General features: G+C 34.7%; 1 protein-coding gene across 5 annotated transcripts in view; it reads right to left on the bottom strand.

Moving 5' to 3' along the window:
* The window catches only part of Pms1 (PMS1 homolog 1, mismatch repair system component), an 80,931-nt gene that overhangs the window by 26,742 nt on the left and 30,443 nt on the right, over nt 1–23,746 (bottom strand). The window lies entirely within an intron of this gene.

Here is a 23,746-nt window from a genome sequence, read left to right as displayed (position 1 = left end):
GGGTGATTTTTCAAATATACAAGAGCAATATAAATAAATAGTGGGAAAATTTCAAAAACACAACAGTTTCACCAAGCAGAAAGAAACGCCAGCAGTATGAAAAGACAAGGAAAGAAAGGACCACAGGCAATGCAGGTCAACTCAACTTTAGAAGAGGTAATAGCTGCAACAGATGGAATGTCAGATAGAGAGGTCAGGATATACATGCTTCAGATGCTCTGGAGTCTCAAGGAAGACATGAGACAGCAAAATTAGACAATGAAAGATCACATTGACAAGGAACTACATAAACAAATCCAGGAAGTAAAAGATCAATTTCACAGGGAGATAGAGGTAATAAAAAACAAACAAATAGAAATCCTAGAAATGCAGGAAACAATAAACCAACTTAAAAACTCAATTGAGAATACTACCAGCAGAGTGGATCACTTAGAAGATAGAACATCAGACAATGAAGACAGAGTATTTCAACTTGAAAAGAACATAGACAGCTCAGCAAGTCTGCTAAGAAACCATGAGCAGAACATCCAAGAACTATGGGATAATATCAGAAGACCAAACTTAAGAGTCATTGGGATACAGGAAGGCACAGAGCTCCAAACCAAAGGAATAAACAATCTATTCAGTGAAATAATACCAGAAAACTTCCCAGACTTGAAGAATGAGACAGAATCCCAAATCCTAGAAGCCTACAGGACGCCGAATGTGCAAAATCATAAGAGATCCACACCTAGACACATTATAATGAAGATGTCCAACATACAGAATAAGGAGAGAATTTTAAAAGCTACAAGAGAAAGGAAGCAGATTACATTTAGGGGTAAACCAATCAGGATAACAGCTGATCTCTCAACACAGACTCTAAAAGCTAGAAGATCCTGGAATAACATATTTCAAACGCTAAAAGAAAATGGGTTCCAACCAAGAATTGTGTATCCGGCGAAATCAAGCTTCAGGATGGAAGATGAAATTAAAATATTCCACGATAAACAAAAGTTAAAAGAATTTGCAGCTAGAAAACCATCTCTTCAAAAAATCCTTGGCAAAACACTACAGGAAGAGGAAATGGAAAACAACAATGAAAACCAACAGTGGGAGGTAGGACAGTAAAGGGGGGAAAATAATCAAAGAGGAAAACAAATCAGGTTTAGTAGCATTAATAAACAAATATGGCTGGAAGAACAAACCATATCTCAATAATAACCCTAAATGTTAATGGCTTAAACTCACCAATTAAGAGACACAGGCTAGTTGAATGGATCACAAAACAAGACCCAACAATATGCTGCCTACAGGAGACGCATTTGATAGGAAAAGATATACATAGACTGAAGGTGAAAGGTTGGGAAAAATCATATCACTCATATGGACTGCGGAAACAAGCAGGAGTGTCCATACTCATATCAAATAAAATAGATTTCAAGCCAAAGTTAATCAAAAGGGATAAAGAGGGACACTACATACTGCTCAAGGGAACCATACACCAACAAGACATAACAATCATAAATATATATGACCCAAACAATGGTGCTGCTATGTTCATCAAGCAAACTCTTCTCAAGTTCAAGAGTCTAATAGACCACCATACAATAATCATGGGAGACTTCAACACACCTCTCTCACCACTGGACAGATCTTCCAAACAAAAGTTGAATAAGGAAACTATAGAACTCAATAACACAATTAACAACCTAGACTTAATTGACATATATAGAATATACCACCCAACATCAAGCAGCTACACTTTTTTCTCAGCAGCACATGGATCCTTCTCAAAAATAGATCATATATTATGTCACAGGGCAACTCTTAGACAATATAAAGGAGTAGAGATAATACCATGCATCTTATCTGATCATAATGGAATGAAACTGAAAATCAACGATAAAAGAAGGAAGGAAAAATCATGCATCACTTGGAGAATGAACAATAGGTTACTGAATGATCAATGGGTTTTAGAAGACATCAAGAAGGAAATTAAAAAATTCTTAGAGTTAAATGAAAACACAGACACAACATATTGAAATCTATGGGACACATTGAAAGCAGTTCTAAGAGGAAAATTCATTGCTTGGAGTGCATTCCTTAAAAAAAGAAAAACCAACAAATAAATGATCTCATACTTCATCTAAAAATCCTAGAAAAAGAAGAGCAAAACAACAGCAAAAGAAGTAGAAGGCAAGAAATAATTAAAATCAGAGCTGAAATTAATGAAATCGAAACAAAAGAAACAATTGAAAAAATTGACAAAACTAAAAGTTGGTTCTTTGAAAAAATAAATAAAATTGACAGACCCTTAGCCATGCTAGCGAAGAGAAGAAGAGAGAGAACTCAAATTACTAGCATACGGGATGAAAAAGGCAAGATCACAACAGACACTTCAGAAATACAGAAGATAATCAGAAATTATTTTGAATCCTTATACTCCAATAAAATAGAAGATAGTGAAGGTATCGATAAATTTCTTAAGTCATATAATCTGCCCAGATTGAGTCAGGAGGATATAGACAACCTAAACAGACCAATATCAATTGAGGAAATAGAAGAAACCATCAAAAGATTACCATCTAAGAAAAGCCCAGGACCGGATGGGTATACAGCAGAGTTTTACAAAACCTTTAAAGAGGAACTAATACCAATACTTTTCAAGCGATTTCAGGAAAGAGAAAAAGAGGGAGAACTTCCAAATTCATTCTACGAGGCCAACATCACCCTGATTCTGAAACCAGACAAAGACACTTCAAAGAAAGAAAACTACAGACCAATATCTCTAATGAACCTAGATGTAAAAATCCTCAATAAAATTCTGGCGAATCGGATATAAAAACATATCAAAAAAATTGTGCACCATGATCAAGTAGGATTCATCCCTGGTATGCAAGGCTGGTTCAATATACGGAAATCAATAAATGTTATTCACCACATCAATAGACTTAAAAATAAGAACCATATGATCATCTCGATAGATGCGGAAAAAGCATTCGACAAAGTACAGCATCCCTTTATGTTCAAAACTCTCGAAAAACTAGGGATAACAGGAACATACCTCAACTTTGTAAAAGCAATTTATGCTAAGCCTCAGGCTAGCATCATTCTCAATGGAGAAAAATTGAAGGCATTCCCTCTAAAATCTGGAACAAGACAGGGATGCCCTCTTTCACCACTTCTGTTCAACATAGTTCTCGAAACACTGGCCAGAGCAATTAGACAGACGAAAGAAATTAAAGGCATAAAAATAGGAAAAGAAGAACTTAAATTATCACTATTTGCAGATGACATGATTCTATACCTAGCAGACCCAAAAGGGTCTACAAAGAAACTATTAGAGCTAATAAATGAATTCAGCAAAGTGGCAGGTTATAAAATCAACACGCATAAATCAAAGGCATTCCTGTATATCAGCGACAAATCCTCTGAAATGGAAACGAGGACAACCACTCAGTTCACAATATCCTCAAAAAGAATAAAATACTTGGGAATCAACCTAACAAAAGAGGTGAAAGACTTATACAATGAAAACTACAGAACCCTAAAGAGAGAAATTGAAGAAGACCTTAGAAGATGGAAAAATATACCCTGTTCATGGATAGGCAGAACTAACATCATCAAAATGGCGATATTACCAAAAGTTCTCTATAGGTTTAATGCAATGCCAATCAAAATCCCAACGGCATTTCTTGTAGAAATAGAGAAAGCAATCATGAAATTCATATGGAAGAATAAAAGACCCAGAATAGCAAAAACAATACTAAGCAGGAAGTGTGAATCAGGTGGTATAGCGATTCCAGATTTCAAACTATACTACAGAGCAATAGTAACAAAAACAGCATGGTACTGGTACCAAAACAGGCGGGTGGACCAATGGTACAGAATAGAGGACACAGAAACCAACCCACAAAACTACAACTTTCTTATATTTGATAAAGGGGCTAAAAGCATGCAATGGAGGAAGGATAGCATCTTCAACAAATGGTGCTGGGAAAACTGGAAATCCATATGCAACAAAATGAAACTGAATCCCTTTCTCTCGCCATGCACAAAAGTCAACTCAAAATGGATCAAGGAGCTTGATATCAAATCAGAGACACGGCATCTGATAGAAGAAAAAGTTGGCTACAACCTACATGCTGTGGGGTCGGGCTCCAAATTCCTCAATAGGACACCCATAGCACAAGAGTTAACATCTAGAATCAACAAATGGGACCTACTCAAACTAAAAAGTTTTTTCTCAGCAAAAGAAACAATAAGAGAGGTAAATAGGGAGCCTACATCATGGGAACAAATCTTTACTCCTCACACTTCACATAGAGCCCTAATATCCAGAGTATATAAAGATCTCAGAAAATTAGACAATAAGATAACAAATAACCCAATCAATAAATGGGCCAAGGACCTGAACAGACACTTCTCAGAGGAGGACATACAATCAATCAACAAGTACATGAAAAAATGCTCACCATCTCTAGCAGTCAGAGAAATGCAAATCAAAACCACCCTAAGATACCATCTCACTCCAGTAAGATTGGCAGCCATTATGAAGTCAAACAAGAATAAGTGCTGGCGAGGATGTGGGGAAAAGGGTACACTTGTACATTGTTGGTGGGACTGCAAATTGGTGCAGCCAGTTTGGAAAGCAGTATGGAGATTTCTTGGAAAGCTGGGAATGGAACCACCATTTGACCCAGCTATTCCCCTTCTCGGTCTATTCCCTAAAGACCTAAAAAGAGCATGCTACAGGGACAGTGCTACATCGATGTTCATAGCAGCACAATTCACAATAGCAAGACTGTGGAAGCAACCTAGATGCCCTTCAATAGACGAATGGATAAAAAAAATGTGGCATTTATACACAATGGAGTATTACTCTGCATTAAAAAATGACAAAATCATAGAATTTGGTGGGAAATGGATGGCATTAGAGCAGATTATGCTAAGCGAAGCTAGCCAAGCCCTAAAAAACAAATGCCAAATGTCTTCTTTGATATAAGGAGAGTAACCAAGAACAGACTAGGGAAGAAGAGCACGAGAAGAAGACCAACATTAAACAAGGATGAGAGGTGGGAGGGAAGGGGAGAGAGAAGGGAAATTGCATGGAGATGGAAGGAGACCCTCAGGGTTATACAAGGTTGCATACAAGAGGAAGTGAGGGGAAAGGGAAAAATAATACAAGGGGGAGGAATGAATTACAGTAGTGGGGGTAGAGAGAGAAGAGGGGAGGGGAGGGGAGGGGTGGGGGGATAGTGGAGGAAGGAAAGGCAGCAGAATACAACAGACATGAGTATATCAATATGTAAATCAATGGAAGTGTAACTGATGGCATTCTGCAAGCTGTATACGGGGTAAAATGGGAGTTCATAACCCGCTTGAATCAAAGTGTGAAATATGATATATCAAGAACTATGTAATGTTTTGAACAACCAACAATAAAAAAAATTTAAAAAAAAACCAGATAAGGACACAAAATGAAAGAAAATTGTAGACTAATATCCCTGATGAACATAGATGCAAAACTCCTTAATAAAATATTATTAGCAACCCACATTCAAAAAATACACTGATAAGACTGTACAGACCATGTGTGGTGGTGCACACCCAAAATCCCAGTGCCTTGGCTAAAGCAGGAGGATTACAAGTTTGAAGGCAGCCTCAACAATTTAACAAACAAGACCTTGTTTCAAAAATAACAGGGGTTGGGGGATAACTTGGTGGTATAATGCCACTGGGTTCAATCCAACATAATGCTTGGGGGCAGGGAGCTGAGCTGTACATCATGATCAAGTTGGTATCACTCGGGGATCCAAGGTTGGTTCAACACATGCACATCAATAAATGTAATTAATCATATAAGTAGAATTAAGAACAAAAATCACATGATCATCTCAACAGATGCAGGAAAAGTCTGACAAAATTCAGCACCTATTCATGTTATAAACACTGAAAAAAGAGGGGATACAAGGAGCTTACCTCGACATCATAAATGCTATATATAAGAACTACAAAGCTAACATAATATGGAACAGTAAAAAGCTGAAAGCATTTCTATTAAAATCAGAAACAAGTCTATGATGTCCACTTTCACCACTATTATTCAATGCATACTTTGAAATTTCAGTCAGAGCAATTAAGCAAGAGAAGAAAATTAAGAAATACAAACAGAAGTCAAATTATTTGTTTGCCAATGATATAATTTTATCTATACTTAGAAGACCCCAAAACTCCAGATTTCTAGAGCTGATAAATTCAGCAAATTAGCTGGATAAAAATCCCCAACATTCAAATATAATAAGTTTTCTATATCCCAATAATGAACCTGATGAAAAAGAAATCAGGAAAACACTTCTATTCACAATAATCTCACCTCCCCACACCCCACCAAAGAAAAGCCCCCAAACCAAAAACCTCAGAATAAATCTAACCAATAAGGGGAAAGACATTAGAAGATGGGACAACCTCCTGTGTTCTTGGATTGACAGATTTAATAGTTAAAATGGCCATTCTACCAAAAGTGAAATACAGATTCAATGGAATCTCCATCAAAATACTAATGGTACTCTTCACAAAACTAGAAAAAAAAAAGTCCTAAAATTTGTATGAAAGAAAAAAAGACACAGAATAGACAAAGCAATTCTAAACAATAAGAACAAGGATCAAAGTATCACAATAACCAATCTCAAATTATACTACAGAGCTATAGTAACAAAACCAGCATGATGTTTGCAGATAAGCAGACATGAAAACTAATTGGAACAATGAAACTAGATCTCTACCTATAACCCTGCACAAAAGTCAATTCAAACTGGATCAAAGACCTAGAAATTAGACTGGAAACACTGCAACTGCGAGAAGAAAACACAGGATCAACACTCTAAGATATAGATGCAGGCACTGACTTCCTTAGTAAGACCCCTGAAGCTCAAGAAAAAAAAACAAGAATTGAAAAGTGGAATGGGATCAAATTAAAAAGCTTCTGACAGCAAAGGAAATAAGAGCATGTAGAGAAGATTATAGAATGGGAGAATATCTTTGCCAGCTATTCTTCTAACAAAGGATTAATATCCAAAGTATAAAGAACTTAAAAAAACTTCACATACACACATACCCACACACCCCTCAATCAGTCCAATCAATAAATGGGAAGTGAACTAAACAAACTGTTTTCAAAAGAATAAATGCAAATGACCAGCAAATGTTCAACATTTTTAGTGGACTGCTAGTTAGAAAGACAATCATCAGGAATAGAAATAATAAATGCTGACGAGGATGTGGGGAGAAAGGAACACTTACACATTGTTAGTGTGACTATAAATTAGTACAACCAATATGGAAATCAGTATAGAGGTTCCACAAAAGACTAGGAATAGAATTATCACATGACCCAGCTATCCCACTCCTTGATATTTATCCAAAAGAACTGAAATAATAATACTCTAGTAATAAATGCATTCCAATGTTTGTAGCAGTGCAATTCACAATGGCAAAGTTATGGAACCAGCCTAGGTGTCTGTCAACAGATGAATGCATAATGAAAATGTGGAGTTTATATACACAATAGAGTTCCACTCAGCCATAACAAACAATAATATGTCCTTTGTTGGTAAATGGGTAGAACTGGAGATGATCATTCTAAGTGAAATAAGCCAGACTCAGAAAGTCAAGGGTAAAAGTTTTCTCTCATACAAAGACAGGAAATGGGAATCTATAGAAAAGGGTGTAGGGTGTCTCATGAAAATAGGAGGGAGAATAGTAGAGAAGAGAAAGGGAATCAAGGGAATGGGAGAAGACATGGGAAAGGAGAAGAAATATGGAATAAAATTCATCAAATTATCCTATGCGCATGTATGAATATATCACAATGTATCTCACTTTTTTTTTTCAAAGAGAGAGTGAGAGGGGGGAGAGAGAGAGAGAGAGAGAGAGAGAGAATTTTTAATATTTATTTTTTAGTTCTCAGCGGACACAACATCTTTGTTGGTATGTGGTGCTGAGGATCGAACCCGGGCCGCACGCATGCCAGGCAAGCGCACTACTGCTTGAGCCACATCCCCAGCCCGTATCTCACTCTTATGCATAACTGTAATGTACCAATTAAAATAAATTATAAACAGAAGAGTAGAGAAAGGGGATGGGGGGAAGGAGGAGAGAAGGAAAACAGGAAGTACTGGAAAATGAAATGAACAAAGTATGATATGTGCATACATGAATATTTTGTCACAGTGAACCCAAATAATATGTATGATTATAATGCACTAATAAAAACCATAATAAAATATAAAACAGAGTAAACAAACAAGAAGAAAAGAGTATTGGTTGCCATATCTTTGCACCTGCTAATAACTATAGACTTTGCCCACTACTATACATTAGAAAGTCCAAGGCAATCCTTTTTCTTCTTTTAATGTTTAATCTACATATTGCACAATTTATACACCTTAAGTTTACAAATCAATGGGTTTTAGTGTATTTATAGTTGTGTAAGCATCACAATTTCATTTTAGAACACTTTAATCACTAAAAAGAGAAATCTCTTGTCTATTAGCAGTGAGTTCCTTATCCATCACCTTACAATCACTAATCTACTTTATGAATTTGCCCACTTTAGGTATTCATGTAAATGGAATCATATAATATGTAGTCTTTTCTTAGCACTTTGCAAAATATTTTTAAGGTTTAAACATATAATATCACTACTGCATTCCTTTTAAATGACTAAATAATATTCCATTATACAGATATATATTTGAATGATACTTCTATCAGCTGACAGGTATTTGGGTTGTTTCTTCTTCTGGGCTTTTGTAATTGATACTGCTATAAATACTCTTGTGTGCATTTCTGTATGGACATGTGTTTTCATTTCTCTTGGGTATATACCTAGGAGTAGGACCGAGGAGCCACAAGGTAATCATGTTTAATTATTTGAGGAACTTCCACTGTAATCACTGTGTGCACATGTACTTACACCTCTGAAAAGATAAAGAAATACTAGCTTCTGCTATTGTGGCTTACTGTTTTAAGCCAGCCAGTAGCTGGTAACTTAAGGGACAATATTCAAAATAACAGTAAGTTGATAAGGTTCTGAATAATCTGCAAATATATGGGAATTAAATATCCAAAAATTCCTTATAATAAGGAATTATTACATGATAAAAAATTTATTCACAAAACTATAAATTTTTAAAGATATACCAGCTCTCTGATATTGACCACACACATATTTTTCTTTTTTCCTTTTTGAGTACTGGGGATTAAACTCAAGGCCTTAAACATGCTAGGCAAGCACTCTACCTCTGAGCCACATCCTCAATGGCATATATATTTAAAACAGCAAGAAAATATTTTGAACCACAAATGTTTTAAAATTCCTGCATTAAATTAAGTGCAAAATCTATGCTACTACTAATATAAACGTTATATTATTTAGTTTACATTAGAAAAATAAAACGTTAGTTGCTGATTAATGCATGGCTTCTAATCCACTGCATGATTGTTGAACAGTTACTATACTGAATTGAAAAAAGACCACTTCAGGAAACAGGTTCTAGGAATGGTGTGAAATAGAGCAAGAAATATGATTTTAAAAATATTTTTTAAGTACACTGCTCATAGCTTGGAAGAATTATTTCACACTAGGTAATTATTGCACCAGATCAAGGAGGTTAATTTAGAAACATTTTCCAAACTAGTTACACTTGAACTAGCAAGAAATGGATAAAAAGAGCTGTTGATAAGTAAAATCTTCACTATTACTTAGGCACTCCTTAGTTTCAAAACAGAATCCATTATTAAAAAGCTAAACCATTACATATAGTAAATATTGAGAATCCAAAAGAAATTCGATTTTATAATTAAATTAATTTATATGTTCTGCAGAAAATACAGTTTTTAGTTTGCTTTCTCTACCATCTTATAAATCCTATGTTATTTTCAAAAACAGATTAACTTTTCACTTTCTGAAGTTTTTTGTGTATCTTTCCCTTAGGCTAAAAGCTTATCAAGCTAAAAATACACACAACCCTCCATATGTTTTCTATCTAGGTCACACAAAGTTGGAGCATCTGAATGTGCCAAGTAAGAATCTGACTCTGGTCAGTATGATGACAGTGCAAAAATGCCTCAATCAAAAATATATTATTACATGCACACCATTTTAGGTTTGATTGAACTTAGCCAAATGTATCTTGTCCCTGTTCCTACTTCATTGACAAACACTATTTGAAGAAAATGAAGTTAGAGGAGATTATTCAGTATTTAATTAGTAAACCCCAATTGTAAAAACAATCTGTTACACAGAGAAAAGCAGGTTACATATAGATAATGCTGATATAGCATCTTGATACAGATGACTCCCCTTTTACAGTATGAAACAAAAGAGTATATTCTACTGGCTTCAAATGCAACTCATAGTTTCAATGTCTCCTCCAAAACTCATGTTAAAATTTCATTGCTATCCTAACAGAGGTAGAAACTTTAGAACTGGTTAGAGCACTACCCTCACGTTTGGATTAATGTGTACAAACTGAGTTCGTTATTTATCTCGGGTTTACACTTGTTAAAAGGATGGGTTCAGTTCAATTTTCTCTGTCTCTCATACTCACTTTCCATGTTATGATGCAGGAAGAAGGCCCTTACCAGGTTTGACTCCTCGTTTTGGGGATTCCTGGTTCTGCAGAAGCATGAGTCAAATAACCTACTGTCTATAATTTATCCAGCAGAAAATGGACTAAGCAACTAAATTTTTCTTGCAAATTATATGCATAAATGTATTAAACTCACAACAGAATTTCTTAAAAGCCCAAATTCTGGGGCTAGGGTTGTGGCTCAGTGGTAGAGCACTTGCCTCGCATGTGTGAGGCCCTCGGTTCGAGTCTCAGTACCGCACATAAATAAAATAAAGGTCCATTTACAACTAAAATAAATATATATTTTTTAAAAAAGCCCAAATTTTTACCTTTTTTTCAAGGTATTTAACAAGTTAAGATAATTGCATCGATATCTACTGCTCCTGTATATATTTATTTATTTTTATTATTAGTTGTTCAAAACATTACAAAGCTCTTGACATATCATATTTCATAACATTTGATTCAAGCAGATTATGAACTCCCATTTTTACCCCGTATACATATATTTATAATATCTCTGGTTCAGAAAAGGGCAGTGACACAAATACAACATTAGCAGCTAAGAAACTGCTAAATGGTTTGAATCCAATATAAAATTATGGATTATTCCATCACAATCGCAATAGTATTATTTTAAAAAATCTATTTTCTATAAACATAATAAGCATTAATATGATTAGACTGTTATAAGGCATAGAGGTCCAAACCAAAGGAAAAAGCAATCTGTTCAATGAAATAATATCAGAAAACTTTCCAGACATGAAGAATGAAATGGAAATCCAAATTCAAGAAGCCTATAGGACGCCGAATGTGCAAAATCACAACAGATCCACACCAAGACACATTATAATGAAAATGGCCAACATAGAGAATAAGGAGAGAATTTTAAAAGCCAAAAGAGAAAGGAATCAGATTACATATAGGGATAATGGCAGATTTTTCAACACAGACCCTGAAAGCTAAAAGATCCTGGAATAACATATTTCAAGCTCTAAAAGATAATGGGTGCCAACCAAGAATCTTGTATCCAGCAAAATTAAGCTTCAGATTTGAAGATGAAATAAAAACCGTCCATGATAAACAAAAGTTGAAAGAATTTAAAGCTAGAAGACCAGCATTACAAAACATCCTTGGCTTTCACTTATATATTTTTATTTTATTACATATACATTGGGTGAACAGAACATTTTCCCTCAAGGCTACAAAAATCTGGTGATAGACATTTTACTTATAGAAGGGATGGGAACTAAAGAAGCTAGGCAAATGAGAAACAAAGATGGGAGAAATATTTTCATTCTATATTTTCATAAATGTGCAATTTAAAAATTAAATAAAATTTAGAAGCATTACTTTACATAACTATCAAAGATAGACTACGGAGACACATTTCTCAGCAGTGTTTTAAAACAAGAAAGATTATTTTCAAATGGTAAGCAAATCATATCATCTATATCAGAGATGTTTTTCTTGCCTAAACCCTCCCCTCCATGTCCTGTACAACTGCTCAGACTACTGAATCAGCTTCTACAGTCTTACTAAAGATTAAACATATTTGGTACATCCTCCACTGCCATGGGAATTCTTATTTTGTTAGTCTCCAAATGAACTTCTCATTTGGTTCCTTCTTGGCCACACTACAGGTAGTTCACATTCCCATGTAAGGTATACGAGATTTTTCTGAATCTAGACCCAAGTGATCTTTCTAATCTTATCATCTCTTTTCTTGCAACAGCTTTCTCTGACCTCTGATGACTCCCTGCTATTGTACATGTTGTTTCCCCTGCTTTGAACACCTTTAACCACTTGGTGTTTCTCGAGAATTATTTCTAAGGCTATCTCCTCTAATAATCTTTTTTTAAAAATATATTTAGATGTAGATGGACACATATCTTTATTTTATTTATTTATTTTTATGTGGTTCTGATGATCAAACCTAGTGGCTCATATGTGCTAGGCAAGCACTCTGAGCCACAACACCAGCCCACACTCTTTTAAATCTAATCATATTTTAATAAAATTCACAATATCAGAAACAGTAACAATGCACATTTACTAAGCAATTACATGGTAGACCCTGGGCTAAGAATGCTTTATTTTATTTTGAAAACTTCTGCTATCTTGATACTATTATTGCATTTTAAAGACTGAAGCCTAGATAAGTAATATAACCAGTTAGTAATAACATGAAGATAAGAATTAGAAATCATACTTGTCTAATGCTTGATTTTCTTAATAGTTAAATAAATCCTTCCTCAGGATGAAAGGAAGATTGTGGGTAGTTTCTGGAAGTTCTATGAGTAATATACTTTTCCCATCAAGATTAAAAATATTGAAGACTTGAAGCATTTCTAATTATAGCAGATAAAAAAATCTTAGAAATAATTCTCATTCTATAAGAGAAGACTGTCACATAGTTCTACATGTAAGCGGTTTTTTTTTTAGGGGGGAGTGTTGGATTCAGATTTTTTAAATATATAATAATCACAACTTGTAAGCAAAATCTGATGTAATGTAAATATGTATAAAAAATAATTACCCAATTGAAAGTAAATTTGCTTCTAATATTAGCTAACAATATTCAACTGAAAGAAAGCAAATTGTTTTTTACATTGGCTAACTCAAGCTTTAAAATAAATACAGATCATTGCAAGTATGAGGGAAAAAAATCCTCAAAACTAACCAATGAGAAGTAAATTAAACAATAAATTTACTTAACTTTCACAAAGAGGAAGAAAAAGGAGCTAGTGTTTTTAGACCTCGAAGTGAAAACATCCTTTCCCTGTTTTCCAAAACAAAGCAGGAAGAAAAAGAGGGTTAAACTTGACATTCAAGCAATAATATTCAGAAGCTTTTCATAGAGATAATATCTATTTTGCAGTTCTTATTTAAAATATGTAAAATGAAAAAAATACATAAAATGTTTTAGGACTAAGAGACTGATTAAATAATGAATGCAAATATTATAATAACTGGCCTTCCAAAGTTGACTGCCTATGTTTTCAAACAGCCCTAAGGTTAGTAAGTATATATTACCACCACCAAAACATAACAGTATTTGAAGTCGTTTTCTCTGCTTCTACATTATCTGTACTTCAGAAAATCATTTAGATCAGGCTGTCTGATCAAGTCTTTATCTTGGAGCCCTAAGGCAACTGCTAATTCCTCCCTTATTCACATAAAAGGATATCAAGTTGCTATTGCTTTATAAGAAAATATGATTTCAGCCTTCGTTTTTTATTCTCATTGAATAGAACACCTTATCTACTACATTTTGTTTCTTCTCTGTACTTGCTGTTAAACTCTCCATAACTCATTATAAATGAAGCTACCCAAACCTACCCACATGGCTCTCCTGCAGAATGAGACTAACTAAACCCACAGATTCTGAGCTTCCAAAACTCCTATCAGCTAGCTTTTTTCTTATCTTATCCTTCTCATAAGTCTTATTTTGTTCAAACAAATGTGCCAACAATATAGTTCTTTATTCTTGTAATTCTGGGCTTTTTTGTTGTTGTTAACAAGTCTACAAAGGCTAACAAATAACATCTAGCCTATAGTCATTCACTTTTCTCTCTAAACTGATTGGTTAACAAAAACTCCCTAATGATAGATAACAATTTCATTTTTAAAAAGTTTTATTTCTAGAAACTTCTTTTTGGAGATCAAAATTATGTTAAGCTTCTTTTTGGAATAAGATCAAAACTATGTCAGGGTAACTCATGATGATAACTACATATTAAAGGAGAAAGTCAGATGCATTCACTTGAAGATTTAAACCAGGATGTAGTACTATCATTTCCCTAAGCAATAAGTTATATTAATCAGACATTTACAAATCTATTATGTTCTCTGTTTTCCACATGCAGTCAGTCAATCAGTCTCATTGATTCTCCCTTTTAATACCTATCAGACACTTTGTGCTTCACATGCCTGATGTATTTATCCTGATTCAGGCCCTTATTGCCTATGATAGTATACCAGCTTCTTAAATAGTGCTCCTATTTACAGTTTCTCATAACTCCTTCCCAAAGACTAGTGCCAAACTAATTGTCAGGTTAAACATCTTGATCAGGTTACTTCTCTGCTTCAAAAGGTTTTAATGATTCCCAACAATCTATTTTTAAAATTTCAGGAAGGTTTCAGGATGATAGGTTAGAAGCACCATTCACTTGCCTGCTTCTCCAAAAGAGAGAATAAAAACTCTAGAGAATAGCTGTGTATGGATATGGGTGACCATGAGAGAATGCTGAAGTTTACTAGTAGTGAGTCGTCAAAGACTTGGAGAAAGCCAGAGATTTTGGACAGTAGAACTGAAGGTGAAACAAAGCTCCCTAGTACCAAAGACATAACAGCATAGGAGGCAGGTATAGAGGTGAGAGGTATAGTCCCAGTGAGCACCACTTGCACAGGAATCGGCACTTTGTAGAAGCACAGTCTAAACAGATGATAGATCTAGGATCTGCATAGCAAACAGGCAGAGAAGTTCTCTGCACTTCCCAGGATATCTGCATGGTGTTGTAACAGGGGGCCATCTTGAGGTCCTATATGAACTTGCTGCTCTAGGAGACAAAGGCCCCTGCATTTTCCATTCTCTGTCCCCATAGCAAGATCATTACATTAGCTCAGTAGATAACTGCTGTGAGAGTCAGTCTAGCCCCAGAAAGGAGTCTCTAACACATATCCTCTTGAGAAAGGTATGCAGTGACAAACTGGACTATAATGCATAACTGAATTGAATGGAGAACACTTCCCCTTTAAAACTGATGGTTCAGAGCTTCAAGAACAGGTGTAAATGTCACATGATCATGTGGGTGCTAGTCTTAAGATTACAAGAGTTGTGGGCAATGGTTTGCACAGGGAAAGTGCCACCCCTTCCCCCCTGCACATGCAAATCCATACTCTCTCTCTGCTCTTGGAGTAAATGGGCCAAACAGCTCTGGAGCACATCTTTGCCTGGGGACTCTAAGGTATTCCTGGCTATGGCCACAAACCACTCCCCACTAATTGACTGGAGAACACAGGAAATGAAAGAAGGGGAGAACAACCCCCAGCCTTTGTTCTCCTCAAGGGACACATAGCCTAAGACAACACAGAAAAAAGATCTCATCAGCACAGATTTTGATCATTCATTCTTGACTGTAGAGAACATCTTAGAAGTGAGGAAATTTTTGTTTTTTATGTTTTTTGTTTATATATTTTTTAACTTTACTTTTCAATGTTTAATTTCTTTCCTTTTCTTTCCACTACTTTTACTTTCCTTTTTTAAATTAATTTTATTTTATTATTCTTTAACCCTTTAGTTTATATAATTTTGCCCCTTTGTTACAATGGAAATTATAGCACACTGAAAAAGAAGCTGAAGAAGACACATGTATATAGAAAGACTTTCCATGTTTATGGATTGGGAGGATTAATATTGTTAAAATGGCCATACAGTTGAAGGTGATCTTATAGATTCAATGCAATCCCTATCAAAATACCAATGATGACATTCTTCCTAGAACTAGAAAAATTCACATTGAAACACAAAGACCTTTGAATAGTCAAAGTAATTGTGAACTAAAAGAGCAATGCTGAAGCATCAAAATACCCGATAACAATGACTTCAAGATATTGGCACAGACAATGATTTCCAAACAGGACTTCAATAATTCAGAAAAGAAAAACAAGAACTACAATGGAGTCAAATGTATGAAAGATGATCTATCAAGAGCTCTGTAATGTATGGAACAATCAATAAAAAAAAAAAAAAGAAAAACAAGAACTAATAGGATTACATCAAATTAAATAGCTTCTGCACAGCAAAGAAACAATCAATAGTGAAGAGACAAACTACAGATGGGAGAAAATTGTTTCAAGTTATTTATCCAACAGAAATTTACAATCCAGAATATATAAAGAACTCAAAAGAAGTAATAAAAGAATAACCCAATCAAAAAAATGGGCAAATGATCTGAACGAAGACTTCTCAAAGAAGTATAAATGGCCAACAGAATACAGAAAAAAATGCTCAGTATCTTTAATATTAATCCTGTCACTTTTATAGGTTGTCCCTACCCCAGTGAATTAATAAATGCCCACCTGCCAAGTGGAAAAACTCAGCTCTCTCTCTTTATTTTTCATTTTCTATGAGTCTCAACCAAAAGGAGAAGGAAGTGTTGAGTATGAGAGCTCATTTTTTCTGCTTTATCTCTCTGTTCAGTTGCTATCTTTAATGTTCAATGATACCATCTGCCTATAGTTCTCAGGTGCTTTAATACCTATGCTCACAGGTCACTATGGGATAGTGCCACCAAAGTGGTGAAGTACTCCTGATCTCAGCCCTTAATCACATTTATTGAATGCATTAGAAATATGGCAGTTATGAAAAAGTAAAAAATCCTCTTCATCATGGAAATTATATGCTAGAGAAGGAAATAAAGACAATAAATCAAGACTATATATATTTGATAGTAGTGAATCTTAAGGAAAATATGTGTGAGGCAGGGAAAATGGTTGCAATTTTAGGGTTGATAAAGAAAGTCTCACTGAAAAAGTTTGAGATGTAAAAGATGATATAAGGAGAGGGTCAACGTTCTAGGCAAAGAAACTTATTGCAAATCCATCAGTCCTGAGTTCAAATTGTGACTGATTCCAGAAAGAAAAGAAGCAAAGTGATCAAGAAAAGAGGTTTGCAAAATAGAGCCAAAGAGCCAGATTAAGCCCACTGCCTGATTTTTGTAAGCAAAGTTTTATTATTCAGGGCTGCTTTCATGCTATAAATGAAGAGATGAATAATGGCAATAAAAACTCATTGGTCTACAAAACCTAAAATACATACTATCTGGATTTTTGCAGAAACAGTTTATTAACTGCTGCTATAGAATTTGCAGTCCATCTGTGAAGACTTTAATTTTACTCTCAATGAAATGGAAATTGACTAAAGAGAATTTATATGATCCTACTTACACTCCCCCCTCCCCCAGGATTGGTGGGCAGAAAATAGATTGAAGAGGGCAGTGAAGGAATTAGGGAGTTCCAATTAGAATACATACAAGAATTCAGGTAAAATAAGGTGGTGGCTTGCACCACAGTGGTTGTCATAAACATGGAAATTTTTGAAAGCAGATATAAAGAATTTACTCTTGAATCGGATTAGAGTGTAAGGGAATTGGTAGCCAAGAATAAGCCTAAAAGGCTTTTTGGTTTGCCAACTGGAAAAAGAGGGTTTGTATATACTTATGGGGAAGGAGGCAAAAAAAAGTCTGGGAGGGAAGATATGAACCTGAATTTTTTACATGTTAAGTGTAAGAAGCCTATTACTAGATACCCAAAGAGAGATAACTAGAGTGGTAGATGAATCCGTGAGTGTAAACTTTAGGGGACAGGTACAGAATAAAATAAAAATTTACGAGTCACTTATATATGACTGATATCTAAGTCATGAGACTAAAAAAGACCAACAAGAAAATTAAGACATATAGAAAGGGAGAGTAAGATTAACAGAGCAGTGGTTTTATACCACATTTGCTTTGGACTTTCATGTGACCCCTACCAATGAAAACCTATGGAGAAGTCTTACTTTTTGTCCATATCAGAAAATTTTCCTCATTTATAGGGATTTTTTTCAGAGACTCTTTGTGCCTATCCTACTTCAACTGATATTAAGTACACAATGTAATCCTGGGCTTAAGTTTGTTCCCATAATTCTCTTAGGCTGTAATCAAATCAGGTGTGTGATTAAATTTTTTTGAATATTTTACAGCAAATAGTGTTTTTAATCCTGTCCCATTACTATTTTCTTTATGTGACTGCAATGGTTTGAGTGGATTGCTCAATGACTTAAATGTTGAAAATGTAAAGGATAAGCTAAAGTTCACATTTCCTAATTTTTAAAATATTTTTTATTGGTGTCTTATAATTATACATAATAGTGGGATTCATTATATATGCACAGAGTAGAAACATACAATTTGGTCAGTTTTGTTCTCTAGTATCTTTCTTTTCCCTCCCTGTGGTCCCCTTCCTTCCTTTTCTACCGATCTCCCCCGCTTTTTTTTTTTTAATGAAATTCCCTTTCCTTTTTTCTCTCTAGCTTTCACATATGAGAGAAAACATATGACCCTTGACTGATGTGACTTATTTTGCTAAATATAATGCTCAAATTCAAATATCTTATTCTTTTTTTTTTAAATTTTAAGTTGTTGATGGACCTTTATTTTATTTATTTGTATGTGGTTCTGAGAATCGAACTCAATGCCTCATGCATGCCAGGCAAGCGCTCTACCACTGAGCCACAACCCTAGCCCCTCAAATATCTTATTCTTTAATAAAGTATTCATTCTCCTATCCTAGAGCTTCCTTCTATATACTAGACACAGAGCTTTGAATAGGTGCTTTGGAAGGGTTATATCATAGCTTGTAGTCTGCAGGAGTTTACAGTAGAAGTGAGAAGATATGAAAGCATAAGAACACTCAACATATGAAAACTTGAGTGATTATCAAATGCTAACAATAAAAACCACAGAAATTAAGAGGAGTTAAAGTCACTTCAGACCAAAACTGTCAGGTATGACTTTATGATGGATTTGTTTTGATCTGGATCACAAAGTCTAGGTATTTACCTGAGGCCTTTACTGGACTGGAGCTCACACTCAGGTACATGTTAATAGGTGGAGACTAAAAGTTTTTGCTTATTCTGAAAAGATACAGATGCAGGCCTCCCTCCCATAAGAGGCTGTTGAAGACAGGTGCAATGACACACACCTGTAATCCCAGTGACTAGGGAGGTTGAGGAAGGAGGATCCAAATTGAGACCAGACTCAGCAATTTAATGAGATCCTATCTCAAAATAAAAAGGACTGGGGATGTAGCGCAGTGGTAAAACATGCCCCTGGGTTCAATTCCCAATTACCAAAAAAGAAAAAAAAAAAAAAAAAGAGGCTTTAGAGATGGAATGTAAATCACTGGTAATGAAGCAAAAGGATATGCAAGAAGTATGGAGAAAATGCCACATGCATAGTTGAGGCAAATCAAAGATTTCCTAGAGAATAATATTAGACTTTCTATATACACTCTAATAGTGTTGCTAAACATAAAATTCAGAAACCAACTACATTTATAAGTTTGTTATGTGTCTTTATATATACTTTTCTATACAATATTCCAAAGAATTAAGGTGAAAGTAAAAGAAATTAGCATAACAAAAGACATGAAAACCATTTGATAAATTTAGTTATTAATTTGAAAGTAGCAAAAATCTCCTTTAAAATTAAAAAAGCATGATTGATATTCAGCTAACCTTTTAATATATTTGAAGAAACACCCACCTACATCAATTAAAGAAAAAAATAACCCACCCAAACTTTCTAGATTGGCACCGTAAGAATAATTTCTTCTTAAGGAAGCAACAGTTGAGTCACGATCCTAACTTGGAATCTCTGATTGTACTGCTTCAACTTTGGTGAGATGGGGGTGATCTTTAACACTGGTTCAATTGTGGCAAAGACTTTTCTCCTTGATTCCCCTCCCCATAGCACAACTGAAACAAAGGTGGGACACTGAAAATGCTTTGAGTAAAAGGCAAAGAGGATACAATGAACAAAGCATACCATAAAAAAATGAATATCATAAGAAGCAGATATACATAAGATACCACTTATTAATCTTCAGTTTATAATCCAAATTTTTTGTGTGTCCAAATCCAAAACACAAAACAGTGTTTTCCTAGAGACTTGGAAAACCAAACCAAGAAATGAGGCTACTACATTTCACAATCAAACCAGGTTTCTGTTTTTGTATTTCCAGCTAAAGTCCTTGCCTCTTCCCAGACTGACTGAAATCAGAAATATTCAACCCTTCAAAGTTGTGTTATCATTATATCAGACCTCAAAACACAAATACACACAACAAGAACTGATTCCAATAAGTCTTAACACTCTTGTGTAACATGGAGGTGGAAATGAGAGGGAAGCCATTCTTTTTCTTTGGGGTGGGGGGGATTGAATCCAGGGGTGCTTAACCATTGAGCCACATCCACAGCCCTTTTTAGGTTTATTTTGTGAAAGGGTTAAGACAAGCAATTGAGACTCACTAAATTGCTTGGGGCCTGGCTAAACTGTTGAGGCTGGCTTTGAACTCATGATCCTCTTGCTGGGATACAGGTGTGTGATATCACACCTGGCAGGAAGCCATTCTTTGAATCATGTCACTCTTTTTTTTAATAGTTAAAAAATTCTGAAATCAATACATCCAATTCAGCTTTTGCAACACCAGAGGGCTTCTAATTATTGAAATAAAATTCAGGAATGGAGATATAGCTCAATGGTAGAGCATATGTTTTGTATGTTTGAGGCCCTGATTCAATCCCCAGCACTACAAAACAAAACTTCAAAACAGTGTCTAAAACTACAAATATTTCAAGAAAAACTTAAAATCAATGATTACGAAGTATGAGAATAGCCCTTATTTAAAATCACAAATTTAACATTATGTTTTAGAGTTCCACAAAATTATTTGTTTATATGAAATAGATAAGAATACTAAATTGGTTTCAGATAATACCATAGAGAAAAATTCTAATAACTACTTTATAAATGAAAATATATATAGCAAGACCTTACATGGATTCAGTTTTTACATTAAACCTGAAAACTATAGTGTTCATTTAAGGAATGGCTCCAGCAATTCTCCACATAATATCTACTTTAAATAAACTCACTGAATGCACTTGTAAATTATTTTCCTTTAGCTGTCTCATTATTCAATATGCTTTCAAGGAACATGGTGATGAAAGAAGAAAAATACCTCTTTCTAACATAACCATACTGGCAAGAACATCAACATTATCAGTATTCAAAGAATGTCTTGGCAGGTTAAACCTTCATAAAAAGAAGGAACACTATCTAATCCAAGTTATCAAAATAGCAATAGGACTTCTCATATTATGGGCAGTATGATTGTTGGTTTCTAAAGCAGAAAAAAAAATAAAGACATCAATATTATCATGTTTAAATTTTAAACAAAGACCAAAACATCCTTCCCAACAGCATATGAAGGAGTGATGAAAGTTAACAATGTTTAAAAGAAAAAGACTAAGAGCACTGAAGGATTCAACATTTAAAGAGACTGAGGATAACATGTCAATACTATTTTGGAAGTTTCAACAATATAGTTTAACATTTCTTGAGGCACAACAGGACTACTGAGAAACAAAAAATTAGAATAATAATCTGTACTAACAACAAAAGAATATAAATAAAAAAATAAAAAGCCTGTTCTAATTCAGTCCATGGTCTGTCTCCTTGCATAACAATAGCTAATGTTCAATTTTACTGTAAGACTTTTGATAATCTTTTATTACTTTCATAGTATAACATTCTCAACATACTCTCCAGAAGTTGAACTGCATCAGAAATTATTGAAGGCCATAAAGGCATTTGTTTAATACAAGTTCAGACAATAGTGTCCTCTGAAAATACTAAAATATAGTGTATTACAAAATACTACTTTCAATTCTCAGCAGAAAACACCTACACTAAACTTTAAAACTTAGAAGATATATATTGACTTCAAACAAATAAAAACTCAAGATCTCAACCAAATAATTCTGATATACTCATTTTCATTATGTGAGGTAATAATCCTATTTTGTCTATCATTCAAAACATCTTAGTAATCACTCTTCTTTTATGAACAACTAATTCCTATCTCTACTTATATGTTAGCCTTTTCATCTGTTTTCCCTTTCTGATTACCATGTTTCTTCTGATCTTGGTGTTTTCTTAACTCGGAGACATTTAACTTTTAATTACTTAACGTCCTCTGAATCAAGAGGTCATAGGGTTATTTATATTAGCAGGACCAGCCTCTATCCATCAACATCCTGAGGAATCATACCATGGTAGAGCTGAAAGGGATCTCAAGGTATCATTTGGTTGAGCTCTATGCCAGCAGGAACAGGTGGCTGACTAGTCTTAATTTTTTTCTTTTAATATGACCAAAGATTTTGATCATAAACATTTCACCATGGCTTGAAGTCAGAAGATAAAGAATCTTCTTGATAAATGAGTAAAAAAGACATAGAATAGAAAGAAACTGAGACAAAATAGCTTCTGACCTCAGCACTATTACTTAGTACAAAATGTGAAACAATTCCTTTGATCACTCTGAGCTTCATTCCTCATACAGAGATAATGCTGTTTATCTCACAAAGTTATTTTAAGTATTCTGAAATTTGGAAAAGGACTATGCTGGTGGGACTGCAAATTGGTGCAAGCACTCTGGAAAGCAGTATGGAGATGCCTTAGAAAACTTGGAATGGAACCATCATTTGATCCAGTTATCCACTCCTAGGTCTATACCCAAAGGACTTAAAATCAGCATTCTATAGTAACACAGCCACATCAATGTTTACAGCAGCACAATTCACAATAGCTAAGCAGTAGAACCAACCTAAATGCCTTTCAATAGACAAATGGATAAAGAAACTGTGGTATATATACACAATAAAATATTACTCAGCATTAAAAGAGGAAAAAAATTATGGTATGTGCAAGTAATTGGATGAAGTTGTAGAATATCATGCTAAGCGAAGTAAGCCAATCCCAAAAAACCAAAAGCCAAATCTTCTCTCTGATAAGTGGATGCTGATCCATAATGGAGTGCGGGGGAGGAAATGTGACTGGGCAAAGGGGAGAGTGCTGAGGAGAGTGGGTATGGGGGCAGGAAAGATGATGGAATGTGATGGGCATTACCACCTCTATACATGTATCACTGCACATGTGGTGCAATGCTACATCTAGCATTGTGTCCAATAAGAATCCTGTCCAATAAGAGAAATAAGAAGTTGTGCTGCAATTGTGTACAATGTATCATAATGCATTCTGCTGTCATATATACCTAATTAAAATAAATAAATAAATTTATCTTTTTAAAAAAAGACTGGGAAGAGAACACAATAGAGTGTACAGAACCTGCACTCCAAGGCACGCTAAGTTTCAAATTCCATTTCAACAACTTTTTAGTTGTTCAACACTAAGCAAAGTATGGAACCTCTTGGAGTTCAGCTCAGAGGACAACTGCAAAATTATAAAATGTCCACCTCACTTGGTTGTTATTGTGAGGATTACAGGAGATTAATGCAC

The sequence above is a fragment of the Urocitellus parryii genome, chromosome 1, assembly GCF_045843805.1.
Source record: "Urocitellus parryii isolate mUroPar1 chromosome 1, mUroPar1.hap1, whole genome shotgun sequence".
Classification (NCBI taxonomy): Eukaryota; Metazoa; Chordata; class Mammalia; order Rodentia; family Sciuridae; genus Urocitellus; species Urocitellus parryii.
Note: the sequence above shows the minus strand (reverse complement) of the source record. Positions and strands in the feature narration are given on the sequence as shown.